We start from the raw sequence: 13,946 nt of genomic DNA on the forward strand, positions 1-13,946 counted from the left end.
TAATTTCACGAATAAGATAATTTCGTACGTTACAAAGTTGGAAATATATTAATTATTCTTTTGTATACACAATGAGAGTGGGACACACGTTGTACATTGTATATGGAAAATATTTTTGAAATTTATGCGCTCGCGTACATAGCGACATGCATGTGGGATATAAAATCAATCGTGAGTGGTGGGAAGAAGGGTTGGGTGTGACACGAGCAACGGAGAATGTCTGAAAAAGCTGCGATACCGATCGTGATTTCTCTTTGAATTTCGTTCTGCTGAAAGTGCAGCTTATCGTCCTCGTCGGCATCTCGAATCCATTAAGGGTTATTTCACATCATGGAGGCTCTTTGAAGAATAATCGTGTCAAGTGAGTTACGTAACTTCTATATCCCTCTATATACATATATGTATGTATATGTATATGTCGACTCGGACCGGCGAATCGAGATCAAAATTGCGTTCACGTATAACCGAGCTTAATGCCGGGAGGGTTAGTTTTAATCCTCTCGACCTTCATGATATCATTATGTCGTCGTAATACATATAATGCGAGCTTTTGCATTTAAATGAGGTGGCGGAGTGTCCGTCGTTTCGTTTGTTCTATTATTTCTCATGACGATTATTTCCATTTTTTTGGGGATGAGCGATGAACGTAATAATTATTTTCCCTAAATTGTATTAATAATTTTGTATAACTTCTCGGAAAAGATAAATTTTTTCTATTCATTCCCCTGAAATCGGAAGATTCTTCTTTACCTTGCGCACGATTATTTGCGATTAAATGAGAAACGATACAAAAACTCGCCCAACACACACTTAATTCGCACGCAGGGCGATCGGGGTTGAATTTACGCTGGGCCAATTAATTACCCTACATAAATAAGTCAGACGATTAAGCCTCCTAGCAAGGAGCGCATACCTCCCGGCATGTTTATCCCGCTCGGAAGATTGCAATTTGCAAAGCGGGTGTGGTTAAGACTTAGGTGGATCGCGGCGAATTAATTTTAAACGTCGTACAAGTCGGCGAGCTACATAATAATTAAAAACAATCTAGTAATTAATTCATTGCCCTCAGAGATACGACGAGCCTAAGCAGTGGTAGATATATATATACGTCGAAAGATTATGCGACTGACCTATAATTTTCGTGAGTTTCGGAGAACCGACAATCATTTGCCGCAGGACTTTGGTGAGAACAATAATTTTTATTTTCAGAATGCTTCACATGATATAAAAAGAAAAGATTATATTTTGGAGCGTAAAAAAATATCTTTGAACGACTTTTTGAAAATAAAATGTTTTACTAACAATAACTCGTACAAAAATAATTATTGCAGATAAAAAAGACAAGTCTATTTTGTTCTCGAAATCACGAATTGATGAAATTCATATAAATGGAAGCTAGATTCTGATAGAGATAATCTCGATTTAACCGCATTGTCGATGTTCTTAAAATTAAAACCTGCCGCATTTATTCAGCTCGCGTCAAAACGCTGCGAGGAAGCAGTCGTTCGCGAGGAAAAAAAGGAAATTCCCCATTAAGCTGACTTTGTTAAAGCCGAAACAAAATTAGCCCTTTAAAACAACGGGATTCTATCGTCGATAAACCACCCCCTCGCGCGCTCCCACCGCGATTCCGTCGTATTTTTATTCCGTCTTTAAACTCGTAACTGGGAAGATTGTCGAACGAGCGAGAGGAACAAAGAGAAAGAATCGAGAATGAAAGAGAGTTAAAGAGAGAAAGAAAGGGAACATTCGGCGCCATCGGTCGTCCGTTTTCAAAGCGTCGGGCTACGAACGCCAAAGAACGTTCGTTAATTTTAACAAGATCCCGGGCGAACGAATGGCGCTCGTTAAACAACGCCGGTAATTCAACTTAAGAAGCCGCGCGCATACAACAATAGTAGGTATCTGCGTCTACCTACGAAGCGAATCCGTTGCGCGCAAGCTTTCGAGCGAGACTATTTGTAATTAAACGCCGCGGACAAACGGCGGTATCGATCGGCACGCGCAACGTACCGCGAGACTAATTAGAAAATTAATCGGTAACTTTCGCGGATACCGATTTATCAGGCGCGAGCGTCGCCGTGTAACGCGGAGAATGGAAGGGAGGAAGAAGAGAGAGCTTGCGCGAATTCGCGTTCGCTACCCAACGGCTAATATACCCTACGTGGAAAATTATTGGCCTCGAGCGTGTTGGAGTTTATTCGATTTAAACGCCCGCCTCGCGCGAAAGCCCGTAAAACATCCGCGGCTCGACGCGATAGTAATTAGAGCGGTAATTAATATAGTTTTTCTCCTCGCGCCTCTTTCTCTCTCGCAGTGCGAGAGAAGCTGCCTCTTATACGGGGGCGAACTTCGACGCGAATCAGCGAAATAGGGAAAAGGGAGTGAGAATGAAAGCGAGAAAGGCTAGCGAACCGTGAAGACAATATGCGAAGAGAAATATAAACTTAATATTTTGTAAATAATTTTTTCCTTGCGCGTCCTAGTTGGCACGTAATTGTTTCCCTAACAAATGTATGCACAAAGCTATCGAAACGGCTATTATTTTTTTTTTTTTTAAGAAAATGTATTTATTTGGATAAGAAAAAAAATCTCTTTAATATTTCTGAAATTTTATTCTGATTAAATGTGACATTTTGCGAAAAAAAAACAATTGAGGTGAAAACAACCCAGTAAAAAGCACCTAAATATAGCTGTATTATTGCTAAAAGTTATATAATCTTTTATCAGTGTGGTTCAGAAGAAAATGCAGTGGAGAAAAATAAGAGATTGCGTTATTAAGTTAGAAGAAAAAATAGCATGTTTACGAATTTTATTGTCCAATCGCGTATACGCTTCATTGTAAATCTCTCGCAGTTTTTATATTGGCAGTTTTCATTCGAAATAGGAGGTTACGTTGAGCGGTGTAATTGGTTTATTCATTTTTAATAGCGATTCGTACATTGATGCGGTGCACAAATAACTCTGGCGAAAAGAAGCCATTGAATAGTTGAGCGAACGAAAGGGAGAAATAGGCCGTTATCGTCGTTAATAATCTAGAATCGAGATTCAACGGTTGAAAAGTACCGATACAGAGCAATACGGTATTTCGGCTTTTCATACTCCACGGAATAACGAGATCGCCATTTTCATCGAATATTTATTTATTAGTCTTTTATTTTTCCACCCCCTCTCTTTCAGCAGGGGGAGGAAAACGCACGCTTCTGTGAGCCCGAGCGTTTGCGTGAATTTCGCTTAACCGAATTGCATCCGACGACGAAACAATCGTCACTGACGTTATCACTGCTCTCGTTGCTGTTGACATTATTCTTTTTAACTAATACGAGAGAGAGAGGCCATTCGAATTCGGCTCAATAGCGACGGGAGGTTAATAGTTGGCGGTGATATCCGCGCCCTTCCCCTCTTCTCGTCCCCTTTGTTATATTTCTCTGTCCGCATTTTTTTTAAACCCCATCTCTGCCATAGATACACGTGATGGTACGTTAATAAAAAAATTTGCACGGACGAACGAATAAATTGACGTGATAATTAATGACTGAAATAAAGAGGGAGAGAGAGAGAGGACGAGTGCGAATTTTTATTCGAGAAAATATACACGATTGCTAAACGTTATTATCCGTGTAACGATGTACAAGCTATAGCTGTACTAAGTTAACGATCGCGCAGTAGTTGCGGATATTAATTCAATAATTGAATGGATATTACGCGGCGATATTTTCCGCGCGGCCGGTGATTTTGGAATTTTACTTCGCGGCGCGCGCGGTGTTTATTATTTATGGCGCTATATTACGTTACCGGTTTAATCATTATGACGTTAATAATGAATGGTTTTTTGGTCCGACGGCTTATACGGAATATCGCTCGTAATATAAACGAATACGCGTATCGCGAATGTTGTTCTTTTGATCGTGTCGGATATATAATATATATATATATATATATTTTGGACGATGAATCGACACGGGGACGCGTTTTGAAGATTAATATTATATTCAAATACACACACATCCGGCGTGTTGCAGAAATGAATTTACAGAATTCAATGTCCGTTGAAGGCGTACGTAGCCCGAATTGTAAACCGGCTCGGCATTAAATTTGTATCGCACTCTCGTTACCGGGCGCGCGTATACTTGTGCAAAACTCTATTGTATTTCGCATTCGTAATAAATGATCCGCGCTGCGACGATAAACACACGGTCCCCGCGCGTTTATTCTCGTTACAAATACGTCCGTCTATTTAGAGATAACATCGTTCATCGCGTATCCGTCTCTCTCTCTCCTCTCGTGTTGTTATAATAATATACATCCAAAATTGCGCAAGAATCTATTTAGCGGCGAATAATCATCGCGACGTGGTGTAATTAAAAAAAAAAAAAGATGGACGAATAATGCGCGATTCTCGCACCGAAACTCTCTCGATAATTGGAATTTGTCACGAGTGCGACTTTTACGCCTGTCTCGTCCCTTTTGATCCCTTTTGGTCGGAAAAATTTCGAGACAGCCTGATAAAAGATTCTCGGTCAATTACGCGGATTCAACGGGGGAGAGAGAGAGAGAGCCGTGTCCCTTTGAACGGGGATAATTAGTACGATGATAACCCGGTGAAGCATGATATAATGAAACGAAAACAGCAGCGCCTGGGGTGCGTCGCCTCGCGGCTACGAAATTACATGGCCACGCGATATAATATTCCCTCTTTTGGTCACGGTGGGATTGATTGTGTTTATCTTTCATTAGGAAACGCTGGAGCGAACTGGGGGGTTCCACGAAAGCCGTGTGAATAATGAATCGCGCGATTCTCGGACGTGCGTCAGACCGCTTGGAAAATCATAGACAAGAAGACGAGATCCGAATTGTCGTTTGGACATCTCATTGTTTCGATTTCACGTGTATTTTTGTGGTCGGAAAACGACAAATAACCAGCGATATACCGCGTCATGTAACGAACATATCACGCCTCTTCCGATTCCCGCGTTATTTCGTTATCGGAAATTGCGGGGATTTTGTGCTTGCGCAAAACAAAAAAAGTTTTCTCTCTTTCTCTCTTTTTCTCTTGTGTATATATATCGGTCTATCTTCCGAAATAATTTTCGATTGTGATGGACAATTTACAGATGGTTTTATATTTGATAATTTATTCATTGCACCACTACTAAATGATTCAATCTTCGATCTATCTTTCCTTTCTGCATTGAAATGATAACTTTTTCATCTTTTTGTTAATTTTTTAACACAATCTTCAAAGAAGGAAATTCGTAAATAACGAATTACATTATTTTCATTTGATAATATTTTCGGAATCTTCTTATTGAATAGTGAATTATAGAGATTCACGGAAATATGCAAAGTATGAGGAATAGTAGCCGCTCTGAATTTCAGGTTTAATATCAAATCCGATTTGTTTTACGAGGCAAATATATTTTTTTTTATATTTTATTCTCATTCCATATTGTAATTATGATGTTGACCATTAGTGTAGATTGTAATTTATTATTTATTTGTATACTCTTATACATTTCGATATACGCATCTAAACAATTTTTTTCCCTTCGAGTTTTTAAATTATATCCATATTTTATAAATAAATTCTTTAGTTACGGGATATATGAATGAAATGATATAGAAAATCGATTATTATTTATTTAAGTCATATGTACTGTTATTACTTTTTATTTGAATGTACACATTCATATAAATATACATCCAGAATAGTCGAAGAGGATGAAATTATTTTGATACAAGGTTTGCGTTATTTTAGATTTATTGTGAAATATTATCAATATTGTACAACATTAATGTAAGAACTATTAAATCTCATAATTAACAAACAGTCAACAATAATTTAATAGAGGTAAATTATTCATCAATAATTGTTTGTACCTTTATTATAAATATTCAAAATAAAATCAATAACTAAAAGAGATTGAATGAATAAAATGATAATTAGTTTATAGAATTATTTACAATAATTATATACTATTTGATCTTCTTGTAACTAATGTAATGTTTATTTTTAATATTTATATTTTTATTTTGATAGAAAAGATTCATGCAAATGATTTTGATCGTTATAAGCTCCTCATGTTTTCCATTTTAACGCTTTATATGATTTCTCTTTGCAAAAACAAAAAAACATGACCATCACGTGAATTCTTTAAAAAAATTCCAAATCATAAACTCTGACATTATACTAGTTTTACTTTTTACTCTCTCTCTTATGTTTCATTAAATCGGAATTCCTATATCGTTAACACTGGCGCGTGCTGAAAACTTTGCAAACAGATTTGATACGATGGGCAGAAAATTGCGTCTCATCCAATTTTCCGCACATGTAACTGAACACAGAGTTGTTTCCCGTGTTCGATCTACCCAGAATATCCGTGCACAAAAATTTCATTTCGATTTTATTACACGCTTTTTTTAAACTCACAAGAGAGGGAAATGACATCAAAATCTGTCCGCCTTGGGCCACGTTAAAATACAGAAAGAGAGAGAGAAAAAGAGAGAGGGAAATTTCAACGGCCAAACTTCAATTTCGACATCAATCCGAATGATTTGTACGATGGAACACAAGTGCACTGTTCAAATTAAATATTACTGCGTAAATCCGTTTACTTTCATAGCGAAATTCCGAGATTTTCTGGTTTAATCGCGGAAATGCCTGTGCAAAAGTATTACTATCATTATTATTACATGAAGCTATAATATTATACCGAAATATGCAATGTATTTCTTAACTTCGGATCTTGCGAGCAAACAAACCAATTTCACGATTATATTACCATAATTCGTTAATTACTGGTTAATCAGTAATCTCGGCGACAACAGTTAACCAATTAATTTTCCCGTTAATTAATCGTGAAATGTACATCGCGGCTTTTCGTCGCACGGTGTAAAAAATAAAATAAATATGAAATATTAGGGACCGTGATACGTAAACATTGACAAGGTACATTTACGATGCAGTTACGTTGCCGTGACTCCCGCAGTTGACTTAAATTCTTCAGCGGTCGCGCGCAAATTCTTTATGAGGACCCGCCGCCCGAGTTTATCGGATGACCTAGTGGCCCTTTGACCTCGAATGCCCGGTGTGCATACCCTGTCGACTTGATGCATTGCTGACCTCGGAGAAGCTCTTGTTGCGCAGCGTGCAGCCATCTAGACCAAAGAGTATCAACCTCTGAGAGTGAATTTTTCTCGACGAAGGGATACTCGTAGCTCGACTGGTATGCTGCTGTAATAAATCCTCGTGTCCATTCTGACGTGACGTTAGTTCCGAGGCGCGGTCACCATTCATTGTCAATTGAGACCGTTTATTAGTTCCACATCTTTCGATGCTCTCATTCGCTCTGATTCAGATACCCCCATATTTGGTCTCGATATTATGCTTAAATATGCAGAGAGTAGAATAGGCGCTTAAATAAATGAGTCTTGGCACTGTAATAAAAGAAGATAAACGAACATACTTTTTGCCGTAAAATTGTTTTCAAACTATTTGCGGAAATCGCTTTCTCTCGCATAAAATGTGAAAATAAAATATTTATTTCATTTTTATAGGATTTTGCTTTTAAAGTTTTAGTAAATGGATGAAAGTGTAATTTTTGTGAAGAAAGGCCTTTACTAATCTTGAAACATTATGTAATTGCAATAAAAGATTGGCGTTTTAAAACAGATATAAAGAAGACATTTCTTTATGACCAAAGCGCCTTTTTCTTATTGAAGATTAGTAAAGGAAAATTTAATACACACCATAAAAGGCGAGAGTTTAATACATGAAATTCTTCTACCAAGAGTGTTTCTGTTTTATAGGACATAAAATAAGATCTTTGAAACGCTATTCTCAAAATATGCTTTCTCAGCGTATAGAGTTTTTGTGGCCACTGTCTCCAATATGTGTGATGCCGCTTTCCCAGTACAGAAAAATTTTCTTTTACGATCACAAGTTCGCCGCGAGCTCGTCCATTTTGATAGTAGTCAATTATGCGTTTAAATAGAGCGAAAGAAAATATTTAAATCGGAGATTTTCTATATAATCCTTCGTTATTTAATATTTCCTTCGCGAGCGTTTAAAGTTTTCCGAGATTAATCGAGATGTAAAAGTTTTTTGCGCTCTTGTTCAAAGATTAAGTTTAACGTCACGTCTCCTCGAAATGTTTGATAATCGTTGTGTTGATCATAATACATTTTACTTTTAATCGCGTCCTTCCGTGCGTACGCGAGGGGCCAGGGGGAAGGAGGCGCTTCTCGTGGCGTTTAATCCGACGAAATTGCCACTTTGTCCGCCCGTAATGAGTTCTCACGTCGCGACGGGGCATTATGATCGACGAGGGCGGCGGCGACGGCGAAAAGGAGAGAGAGATAAAGAATCCCGAGAGCGAGACGAATTAAGTTCTCAACTCCATTCAAACATCACTTCCGCCCCGATGATCTCATCGCGCTCCTCCTACTATTTGATCGGCGCGCACGTTATTATTATAAGGAATTATTCTCTTTTCCTTGCTCTTCCCCACCACCTGCACTTTCCTCCTCCCTTTTCTCTCATTGAGGAAAGCCACTAATCGGGCCACGCATTTTTCGCGACGATAATCGATGATATCAAATAAGTAGGAAATGAATAATCGCGGCGGAGCGTTTCTAGTGGAAATCGAATGGTACGATAACTCTTCTAGACTGAATCGAGCGGTCGATAACTCTTCTGGATGACCGGGCGATCAATCAAGGCGAAATATAGGCGTCCATAGCTCACGCGTTATCAATATCGCGAAAAGGGACGTGTTATTGACCTCCACCTAACGTTAAACTAGTATTATTTCACACATGCACACACAAACGTCAGTTAATAATGCTGACAGACTGGCACACATAAGTGAATTTGTATGTATGTCCAGTCATTTTCTCTGATTTATATGAATGGCTCGAGTTTGCGAACGGAATGATTTTGATGAATTAAAGAAACTTTAGCTCAAATTACACAGCCTGAAAAATGTAAAACGTGCTAATTACATGTTTCTACGTTTAATTTTCAAAAGAACCTTTTTCAACTCTCATTTTTTTAAAACTACCTACCGTGCATACATTTTATATATTTTTTTTTTCTCTCATAAGAGAATGCGGCGTTTAAAATGTTTAAATCTCTTTGCGGAAATATCATTAGCGTTCCTTTTTTGGGAACGAATCCCTCAATTACGAATGCAAGCGTTGCACTTGACGCATACATCGTCGCCTCTGCGGAACTCGCAGGACCGCATTGTCGGCCAGTTTGCACACAACCTCGGGCAGAATGCGCTCTTTTCTGCACCGAGGACCGCATCATGTATGTATGAAACGGTTCTTCTGCCACCGCCGCACCATACGCTATTAATATCATGAGATATATTTAGATTTCAATGGGGAAGAGGACGCGAGAGACTTACGAATCGCTCGTTCGATATGCCGTCTGCAAGGCGCGATCGTTTGGACAAATTGCAAGATAAAGAAGTGCCCTTATCCCAAGTCCCTTATCTACATATTAGGGAAAGATTTAGTACGGATGAAAACGATAAAGCTCGCGATTGCCTTCATTTTTAATAGATCTGATAAATATCCTCGTATCTCGATCAAAATCCAGAAGAATTTTGAAGGTATCGAAACTTGAAATTCCGTGGGAGAAAACGATATACACATTTTTCTCGTTCGCTTGCATCTGTATCATTCGCCGCCGCAAATGCAATATTATTGCACGCGTAGCACATTTTCGTCAAGCGATATTTCAACGAGCGAATTTAGCCGCTGCCGGCGAATCGCATTATTTCTGGAGCACGCAAAGAGAAGCGCCTCGAACGGAATGCACTTTCTGGTTTATATTTATAATTATCACGGCGGCAGAGTTTCCGCGCGAGCGGGCGGGCGGGATATGCATTCGCCGCGTCTACCGCGACATCCTGTTTCTTGTTTCTGTCTCCTCTGTTTTTGTTTTTCTCGCGCGTGTGCGAGAGGTCTCGAGATCTAGACACGCGACTGGCAAACGATTTTCACGGATGTGCCCTGCGCATCCATACAGACTCGTCCTCGTCGCAGTAATGCTTGGAAAAAGCTTCTTAGAATGATAAGTATGCGTCCGCGGTTTTCCGGTAAATCCTTAAAATATTTAAAGATTTATTCGACGTTTCATGAATATCCGAGAAGAGAGGGGCGAAAGCAGCCCTTCTATGTGCCGCCGAATCTCCATCGACGTGATTTAACCCGGATCGCTCACGAATTTCATGATTTGAATTTTTTAAGAAACAAGAGAAATAAGAATTATATATCAAAATATATTTCTACAATTCAATCTCCACACGTTACTAATAAATCTATAATATAAAGACTTAACTATAAATCTCTATATACATATAGAGATGCTGTAGACAAAAATTTTAGTGATGAAAACAGAAATTAATCAGACTGGATAAATTTCAAATAAAGATTTGTTATCCTCATTTAAGATTTTTTTGCTTAAAGCATGAAGGTATAATATTCAATCGGAAGACTCGATCGTAAGAAGTTTTCTGTTTCCGTTCAGGGGTTATCAATTTCCGCAAAATTGCAACAGACAGCCGTTGCTCAAATTTTTTTTAAGGTCACTTTCTATTCTACAGAGAAGATCTCATTTTCCGCGCACAATTTGTTCGAACTGTGTTGAATATCTTGCTCTCGAGGAGAGGTCGATGACACGGGTTAGCTTATATAGAAAGACGTTCGGTTTAAAGGTCCATTAGATCCCCGGATGCAATATCGTTGCGACAGGTGACACACACCGGATCGTAAGACGCAGGCGGCGTATATTAAGGACCGTGCTACCCGGTATGTCGTCACGATCAAGTAGAAACCTGGACACGCGGAAACACGTTTTCGTTTCGATCGCTCGGAGGGGGATAATATTATTTCACCTGAGCGATCGCGGAAATATGTCTCCGTTGCAACGCATCGCGTTGTAATATTCAAATAAACAAATCGCTTTTTAAGCGCCACGTGTACGTGAACTAACAGGCTAATGTACATCGGTTTCAGCCCGTATTTATTCGATTTCTATCGAGACGGAAAGTTTTTCGCCATCTGTTTACGTTGAATTAAACAATCGCAGTCGCGTTGTGTAATATGTCGTCTAACAGTTAATAAAATAGCATATTTAGGATGAAAAATAATACGTCAAAATCAATGTTTCTGACAAATTTAAGGCAAACGCCACTGACAATTACGAGTTAGAATTACTCTTTCCGTCGCATGTGTCGGTCGACATCATACCTTCTAATGCGTAGCCGAGAGTTTTGCTGTAATTACGATAGTTTGTTATACCGTGAGAGCTGTTTTCGCCGACTCCGGGTGCATCGAGTCGCGAAATGGAAAATCCATTTACGATCTAAGCTCCGGCTTAGGGTAAGCCGCTGCCCTAGATCGTCCCCCGTGATTTCGGTACTTCGATAACCCGGTCGTGCCAGAGCGAGATGTCCGCCGGCGATTCTCGATCGATTTTCCCGGTATCTCTACAAGGGATTAGGTCAGGGGCCAGAGAAACGGGTTAGAGCGCGGCGGAATCGGATGCTGGTACGGTCATCCGAGTGATGAGATGATTGGCACGCTGATGAAACCTGATAGAGCTGCCTGCTGCTGCTCGGCCGGCTTGGCGGATTATGTTCTACCGTGCGAGAGCATGCTGGATCATAGCCGCTGTGATCTCATTCACTTCCGCCTTGGGACACCTATTCTGCATCGCGAACCTTTGACGTTTCGGGATTATCTATTCGTGAAGTCGAGATCTGATTTTGACAAAATTACAAACTCGGAAACCTATAATTTATTTTGACGAACTTAGCTGGCGCGAAAATACGAGAGCAAATGTATCTTATATAATTGTCATACATATATATATTTATTTTTCATCTGGAATCTTTAGAAAAGATTTTATTTTAGTTGGAGTTTAATTTTAACAAAATGGGCTGTCAGATATATTTTTAAGTGATATTCACAGAAGAATAATATTTGCGATATTATATATATTTTCTTTACCGCAGAAAAAGAGATATATATTTCTGAATTATACGTCAACAGATTTATATATATTTTCTTCAGAACGAATACAGATATATATATACACACACACGGCCTGTAAATTAAATAAAGTTTAAGTGTCCATAAATTCGTACCAGAGAACATTGTCTGTGCCGGGAGCATGGGTTGAAGGTGGAAGAGAAAGCAACAAATTGCATCTAGTTGAAAACTCGTTCGGCCATCTCTCTTGATTTTTCCACGACGAGCAGCCAGTCTCGAGAAAAATGACACTCTTATCTAAAAAATGGTCGGCCATAAACAATCCCGCGAATCGGTGCACGATAGCAGGCAGCCGGGATAGCTGCCTTCGTATAGCGCACATGTCTTGGTATCGCTCTTTAACCTGTCGACGAAGCACCGCGTGATAAAACGCGCGAAAAATCGCGACTTTGGTAGGAGAGAAGACATATAAAAGCTTCCGGCTCGGTCTATGTATTTTTCCAGATAAGATAATATTCAATTAACTTGCAAATATTCGCGTATCACGTATCGTTAAATATTGCTTCTTACTTCTTATATGTTTCATATCGTTCGTCGAAAACATTGAAATTTTTTGTGGTCTCTATATTTTTATTCTTTAATCTATTTCAATGGGAGAACTCACGATTTTCTCTGACATACGTGAACATTTTCTCATTTTATCTACATGAGAGAGATAGTCGACGACACAATGACTCAACCGTGTACAAATATTGATAGAGAGCTTTTATTAGTGTTCTTTATCTCGATGGAAATTTTGATTTATTATTATAGTTATGTAAAATAATTTAGAATATAATTTAGAATATACGAGGATAATTTAATTAATAACTTTAAATGATATCCAGACGCTCGTTCGCAAACATCTGTCATATATGTTTATACATAAAATATATTTGCATAGCAATACATATACTGGTGAATAGAATTTATTCTACAAAGAATTATAATTTTAATTTCTTGTTGGATATATAAAAAATTTAATTTATGATTTAAAATCTTGATCCCATACACAGCATACATTGTTCAACTTTAACATTAAATTACTCAGCAATATTCCTAGTAAATGAAATTTTTGCCGCGGTAACATTTAATTTCAAATTAATTGGAAAGTAAGAAAGTAAGTCCGTCTCATCATTCATTTTACGCTCCTGACATTTAATTTGTCCGGGCGCTTTAATTTTCAACGTTAAATAGCGCGATAATTAGCTCTTAGATTAAATTCGCAAGAGGGAAAAATCGACTGCGAATTACTAGGAGACGAGAGCGAATACTCTATAACTTTGCCCCTCGATTGAGAGACGTTGGAAAACGAGTAGATGAAAGAATACAATCGAAACGCGAAATTAGGAAGATTGATTGTCGTCGCAAAGAGATATATATTCCGTCCTCTCTCTCGTGGATTTTCTCCATCATTTCTATCATCGGGCGTCCTTTGTTGCTCGCGTCGGAGTTTTCTCTGGGTTTTACCGTCCGTGGAACAGCGACCGTATAAACGTCAACAGCTGCGTCGCAGGCCGCCCCAACTGCTATAGCCGGCTCTATTTGCTCCTCTTACATTCTTCATGAAATAGTTTGGTCTCGCCGTGGATATGCACCGACTGACTGCCCCCCCCCCCCCCAGAGGGGTTAAGAATATCTTTCGGCTTTCACGGGACGCTCCGAGATTCATGAATCGTGCTGGTTCCTCGCTGGTTCCAGGACGATGATACGGTTTCCTCGAAAGGAGCACCACTGCTTGAAAGAAAGAAAAAAAAATACCGAGTAGCCGTGACGACCCCTGAACCCTGAAAGTGTTCTCGTAGAGCGAGCGAGATGCCGCGTCTATAGGGAACTACTCGAATCGTAAAATTCTTGCAGATAAGACAACGACGAGCTCTTCGAATGCGAGAGATTTAGAT

At 39.0% G+C, this 13,946-nt stretch overlaps 1 protein-coding gene across 4 annotated transcripts in view; it reads left to right on the forward strand.

The window, feature by feature from the left end:
* Hiw (MYC binding protein highwire) overlaps positions 1-13,946 on the forward strand; it is a 186,891-nt gene that overhangs the window by 135,706 nt on the left and 37,239 nt on the right. The window lies entirely within an intron of this gene.

This window comes from Prenolepis imparis, unplaced genomic scaffold (assembly GCF_030444845.1).
Source record: "Prenolepis imparis isolate NDT839.2.m4 unplaced genomic scaffold, iyPreImpa1.0 SCAF_8, whole genome shotgun sequence".
NCBI classification, from domain to species: Eukaryota; Metazoa; Arthropoda; class Insecta; order Hymenoptera; family Formicidae; genus Prenolepis; species Prenolepis imparis.